The sequence below is a fragment of the Gymnogyps californianus genome, chromosome 2 (assembly GCF_018139145.2).
Source record: "Gymnogyps californianus isolate 813 chromosome 2, ASM1813914v2, whole genome shotgun sequence".
NCBI classification, from domain to species: Eukaryota; Metazoa; Chordata; class Aves; order Accipitriformes; family Cathartidae; genus Gymnogyps; species Gymnogyps californianus.
In genome coordinates this window covers 78768659-78775516 of record NC_059472.1, presented here as the reverse complement: position 1 = coordinate 78775516, position 6858 = coordinate 78768659, and the positions used below count along the sequence as shown (strand labels likewise).

The 6858-nt window shown below is 37.9% G+C and overlaps 1 non-coding gene across 1 annotated transcript; it reads right to left on the bottom strand.

Annotated features, from left to right (window-relative positions):
• Positions 1–6536: 6536 nt before the first annotated feature.
• LOC127013902 (small nucleolar RNA SNORD123) lies at positions 6537–6605 on the bottom strand. Its single transcript, XR_007766144.1, has one exon. It is a non-coding gene; the product is annotated as a small nucleolar RNA SNORD123 (small nucleolar RNA).
• Positions 6606–6858: the final 253 nt, after the last annotated feature.

The window sequence follows — 6858 nt, the reverse complement described above, 5'->3', positions numbered from 1 at the left end:
GCTCCCGATGACCCCAACTAGTTTGAGCCCACAAGCCATCAGTCTTTCTTCATTTACCCTTCCTTCCTTGAGGCCATTACTATTGATTTTATAACAAGCAGAGTCTGGTATCGTCAAACCCAGCTGTACACATGCTGAGTGATTGCTGTGACATAACAAAGTACATTTTCCACAGGCTTTAGTCAAATGTGTTTTCATTTATAATCTTACCAGAAAAAAACAATCAGTAGGACTTGTTCATTTCTTCAGCACTTTAATTTCAGTTACAGGGAAGGGAGTTGTAAGAAAAAGGAGAAAATACATACCAAGAAAAGACATATGTTTGTCAGGTAATTAATTTCTGAGAAACTAAATGTACCCTTAATATTTTAATTAGATATAGTTAGATACTCCATTCCTAGGTCCTTGCAGTGTTATGGGATTCTCAGATCTCTATATATGACCATAATATCTGAACATCTACGGCTTTTTCCCCATCAGATTTGAAGAGTTTATCTGTAACAGCCTCCCTAGATAATCACAGTGTGTAACTTTCTATCAAACAGAAGGACTGTCATCAATTTTTTTTTATATTAACTCCCATTGGTAGATCCAAGCCAAACAAGAGTCCTGTTGTGTTAAACACTGAGTAAATGCACAGAGATAAACTCTTCTGTGGTTTCCTAAGGTATGATATTTATGGATGACAATGCAGTGCCAGCAGTAACCAGTATTGTTGTGCTCTTAAATAGATCAAAAAACTGTACTCTTGAAGTTGTACAGTTATCAAACATAGGATATATGTCAGTTATCTGTATTTTTGGATGAGTGTTCTGAATTTGAGAACTGAAAGGAAAGCTATCATTTAAAATGAGAAGACACAATTCTGGCTTTCTTTCATGATCTCAACTGACAAATCCAGAGTATTTCGCCACCCTCTAAGTCTTTCCTTGCTGATTTCTTCAGTTGTATTTGCTATACAGAATATGCATTTGAATTTTGTTTTGTGCGTTTCTTCATAAAGAGTTCCAAGCAGAATGTAATTGATTCAGTCTAAAAGGGTACTTTTTCGCTCTGTGTCACTTTTAAGACTTGCAGTGTACTGCAAGATGTCACTAAACACAGCAGGAACTTTGAGCTTTATTTTTTTACAGTACCTATTAGTTTTCCTCTAATTGCAAATCCCATTGCTGTGCAAGAAAATGTAGGCACTTCATTTCCTTAAAAGGTTTTTGGTTGTATCAACCTAGAAATGATATAATCCATTCTTGCTTCCAGTAAAGTCAGAAAAAAATCTTTGCCAAGGATTTGCTGTTGACCAAAACTTCAAAATGTTTACGGATGCTCTTACTGCATCTAGTGAGGAAGAAAGATCCCATTGAGTCAGCCAAGTGGGAGGCCTTTCCTGACAATCTGCTATAAAGGATGTCCAGACATTCCTGATGGCAGCTCCACTCCTGCTGACCCTGGGAACATCAACCATTAAACGTTGAGTAGAAGTGTTTGGAAGTTATGTTAATCTTGTCATTTCCTTAGCTGTTGCAAAACAAAATTATATAAACAGCAGTATTCTATCCATTCACATTGCTTTTGGTCACAGCAGCAGAATGAAAGCACTTATGACCATAAAGAACTTTTCCAGTTCATACACTTTTTGCCTCAAACAGTAGAACATCTCTCCAGTTCCCTCTCTAAAAGAAAAAAAACTAACAACATGAATAGTTTAGAAAACCAATAGTTAATACGTCTAGACCAAACCTGAGTTCCTACACTGAAGTCCCTGAACCAGTAAAAAGGCAACAAAATCGACCATCTGATATGTCTTTTGGAGCTGCTCTGTGCTTAGTTCTTCCAAGTGAAAGTGAGACTTACTGAAACCACTTCTGTTTAAAAAGAAGAGTATCTAAATGTGGCTATCCTATACAAATATCTAAGCCTTGTTGCCCCTCCTTTTACAACACTGCTTCACAAATCAGAAGAAGGAAAATCAGGTGAATTATATAAACATTCAAAGAGCAAAGATGATTATAGAACATATTTATTTGCTGGTTTTTCATTACACTTTGGGTATACATGCAAATATTTGTTTTGGTGCTCTAATTTAAGAAAACTTATATGTCTAATTAAGAAAACCCCACAACAAAGAAGTTGCTTTATGAAAATACAATGTCAGATTTTAAAAAAGCTTCAGTTTTTATCCTGGTTGCCTAAAATGATGATTAAGCTATCAGTCAATCTGTAATAGTCTTTGAAATCACTGAACAGTCCCATCTGGACCACAGAGCACATTTCTTGCCCCTGCCAGCCTCTTAGAGGCAGCGTGCACAGTAGCTAGTGGTCAGCAGCAGTCCACTGGTCAATGAGCCGGCACCCAGTATCGAGCTCTAGCCTGGGCATCACACTTGTCCCCTGCCCAGGTGACCAGCCAGGCTGGGCGGTTAGGTTGGGAGAACAGGAGGCCGGAGGACACGGATGGGGAAAGCAGCAAGAACGTGAGGGATGGAGGAGCATAGTTCACACTTTTCCCAGTGTATGGAAAGCGGGAGGACCTGAGGGTTTCACCATTCAGACATAAGACACAGCCTAGGGAAAGCAGGCTTCAATAGATATTTTCACAGAGCTGCTTGTTTCCATGTGCAGCTGCTATGACATTGCATTTGCTTCTGTCTCATGGAGAAATCACTGTGTAAAACTCTCCCAGAAGCTGATGCTAATGAATGCGTCAGATTTTTTTTTGCTAGATGATTTACCATGCTACAACCAGAAGCTGCCAATCATCTACAATGTTGAGTGACTGCTTGCTTTTCTCCTATGTGTACACACTTTAGAACGAACATGTCTCTTCCTTTGTGCTAGTTATCCAGTTTTACGAAGTGCTCAAAATGAACGGCTTTGGGAAGATTTTTCTTCATAAAAGTCCGTAACTTTAGAATTAGTTCCTATCTTGTGGTCCAGTTTGCTGTGTCTTTGGGGCATAAATACATAGCCTATTTTTGTGAAAAGTCACGAATGTTGGCAGGCATGGAAGCTTTGGGCTGCAGTTGGATGAATGTTATTTTTTTCTCCTTTTTTCTTGAGATAATTCAAGTTTTTTTCCACTTGTTAACTGAGTGCTATTATCAACACTCTTCTTTTGGTAGTAGAAGGAATTTATTATTAGAATAAAAAAGATAGTGTTGGCCATGTAGCTCCTATGTATTTCTTCCTTTACTCACTCTTGTCTTTTAAATTAGAATCTCTGTCCATAGCTGCCAAACCCGATTGAAATCTGACATTTTAATGCAAATTATTTAATTAACAGTTTTGTCATGCTACAACTACTTTTAAAATGTTAGCCTTTAAAGTCTTTGTAAACATATGGCTGATGAACAAACCAACAGCGAACAGCCTTATTTTGTTTATATAGCACCATCAGTGCACACACCAACCCCTCCGCAAGCCCTCAGCTTCTGCTCTGAATTGAGAATGACCATTAGAGACAAGAGGTACTTCAAGGCATGTGGACATTACAGTCTTGATCTCCGTTTGGTATCTTCTGGTAGCATTTAAAGCATGATGGTGGACTTACAAGGTTAACATTGGTTTCAGTTTCCTTCCTCTACCCTGGTCTCTTTAATGAACCCCCGAGTCTCATTACGTAGTAAAAAGCCTTAGTAATCTAAGTGGAGCTGGGGCTACCTGCAAAAAAAAAGTGGCTCTTGCTCTTTGATAGCCTGTCTGGACATCCCTCCTCCTGCTAAGTGTTTTGCAATGAGGTTTATTTTCTGAAACTTTAGGTTTTGAAAATCAAATTCTGGCTTCTTGGAGTTGACTCAGGCTAGGTGTTCCCTTCTTCAGGAAAATCTCTTACATGTTTTAAATGTGTCCAGCCAAATAATTAACACACAATATTTTTAACAGAGCAGTTTTTATTAAGTAAAATACAAAGAAAAACAATAAAAACATTTTGAATACAATACTGATTTAAATAATTTCAATAATTACAACTGTTTCAGGCTATGGAAAGCAGTAAGAGGGATACAAATTTAATAATTGAACTTATACCAAACATCTGACATTAGCAGAATGCTAAGGGCAAGAAGTCAAACACTCAAATGTTAGTTAGTACTAGAATTAGGATCACCAAGTGCATATTAATTCCATCTTCCTGTAATGCTACTGCTTCCTATTTTTGCTCATCAAGGAACATCAGCTTCCTTATATCCTGAACTGACAAAGTCACAATGCAGGCTGATTTATGCACATTTGAATGAAAAAACAACTTATATTAGAAAATAGCTGTACAGTTTTAAATGGACTGCCTGCAATAAACAGGTGCACTATACTTTGCCAGCAAAGTTCACAGCTGTTTGGGAAATGGTGGGATCCCTTTGGTTTGAGCATCGCTTCGGGACAGAGCACTGCAAGAAGACTAAAGGTATGACTGCAGAGAGTTCAGCTCAACACAGATTTTGCACAGATTTTTGGTGCTACATATAGGTGACTTTTGAAAAACATAAAAAAAATGACACGTGTACCATATGGGAGGGATTTGGGGCAGTGATCAGATACAAACAGGGGTATTAACAACAGCATGATGTGAGACCAATATCCACTGTCCCTAATTCACAGCTCACAGCATCTGCTCTTGTAAATGACGCTCGGTAGGGGAATCTCCCTCATGTATGTTTAACACTTACATGTTTGACCTTGAACAGAGACAGGCAGAACAGGCTAAATCCACAAGTGCCAACCGAGATGCACAAAAACTTTGCAGGGCTGCAGGCTGGGCTTCCTTTCAAGTCTAGGATGACATAGGTGCGTCCTTACACTCCTGTTGCTCTAGTCTGACATGAGTTAGACTAGTGATGGGACAGAAGACCAGACTGTGAGGGGGTGCTTTAGTATCCAAGTAAAATCAGCAAAGTAAATGAATTCAGAAGGTGGTTTGGGGGCTTTTTTTGTTTGTTTTTAGTTTCTCAGTGATAAACACTCATTAGTTTTAATTTCTTTTCTCTTTTGTCTTTGCCTAATACTACTTCTCTAGCCACTTTCAAGTTGTTAGGCATTTTGGTTTTTAACAATTCCAGACTAAAAAGACTGGTTGTAAATAACACCATCTAGTTTTTTCCTAACAGGCAACTGAACACAATGTAGGAGCAACTGAGGAAAATATCACTTGAATTGGACTTGTAAATTTTATTGGTGCTGCTAAATAATCTGATCTGATAGGGAATGTATGGCTGGAAAAATGAATCCATTATAATATGCCATGCATCTTGTTAAGCTCCTGACTGTCTTACTTCCTATGTAAACCCTCTTGACAAATACTTCTAGCTTACTGTGTTCACTGTGAGTCTTAGAGAGTGAAAGGGCCGACGGTGAGTGAGATCTTGGTCACACAAATATGCTGTCTGCGTTTAAATAAAGGGGTAAATGAACTCCCATTAAAGACAGTCAGTGAGACTCTTTATAGGAAAACACTTTTCTGATTAGCCTTTTTTTGTTCCTGTCAATTTAATTTACATGCATTTTTTAGTGGATTTAAGATATGCTCAAAGCTCAACAAAAATGTTCACACAGGAGTTTGCTCTAATTTAGCTAAATCACTTTTTAAAAGTGACTTAGGGGCTGGCTTACTTGGAGAATTTACTATGAAATTCTTGTGCATGGACAACTCCACTGTCACTTCCCATGCTGTACGCCTCGCTGCCTGGCACTCAGTGCCTGCTCGGTGCGCTTTCACGGGGTAAATGTGATTTAGGGCTCCTAATGCTACATCAGTGTCACAGAAACGTTGCCCAAGTATGAGGGCTACATAGCTGGTTAAGATTTCTTCTAAAAATTGTGATGGTCTAATTCTGTGAAGGCAGGAGTTACGCCAAGTATTATCTCGACCCACATGGCCCCAAAAAGGGGACTTTCAGCACAAAAGCCTCAAATCCAGATAAGCTCTGTATCCTGTGCTTTAGACCATTTGGCAGTGATAAGGTCATATATATGTACTCTTTATCCAAATCCCACTTGTACTGCTGGGTGATGTAGTAACACAGGAATCCAACATTAATGAGTATGGACCTACAGACAGAGAGAAACAACTAATGGATTGCTAATTCATACCCTGGCTTACTTTAAGGAGGTGTCTTGGGCTAACAACCAAAAAATTACAACTTAAATTAGTCTATAGAAGAAAGTTGTGTAAGGCAGCAGAATATATTATCATCCAAAGTAGAGGAAAAAACATGCTAATATTTTTATTATGTATTAATTTAAAAATCCCTGAATCTAGATTCAAATGTAATAGGACTCATGTCTTAGGTTTGTAAATTTTCATAATTTCAGTCCAAATTCTGACCTATTTAAGAGACCAGAGTTATTAATATTTCCTATTATTTCTACTCCTCAAACTTTTCAACTGGATTTCTCCAAGGCATTCTTTGTTCTCACTCCTACCTTCCTCTTCATTGTGAAAGTATCAGTTCTGGCAAGTGGCTGAAAGATAGAAAAACACACACATAAAAATTGTTTGACTGCAGGTATTCATTGTAAAATACTTTTTTTCCTGGAGGAGATATGAAGGTGAATCAGGAAATGGATGGCTTTTTCAGATCACATGAATCAGTACCCCAGAATTCATCATTTTCACCAAATATCTGACTACTTTTAGGGACTTGAAATTAGACGGCCCTTACTTAAGGCTCACATAACAACTTCTTTAACTGCCTTATCTGTCAGAGACTTTAATGAAAAGAAAGAGGCAATTACTAAAAATCAGCTCGCACATTTATAAGTGCAAGTGCACATTTATTTATATTATATAGTTGTGTCGAAATCACCTTAAGCATTCATAAAATTAAACCACTTTGTTTATAAAGAGCCTAAATCATACAAATACCAGGA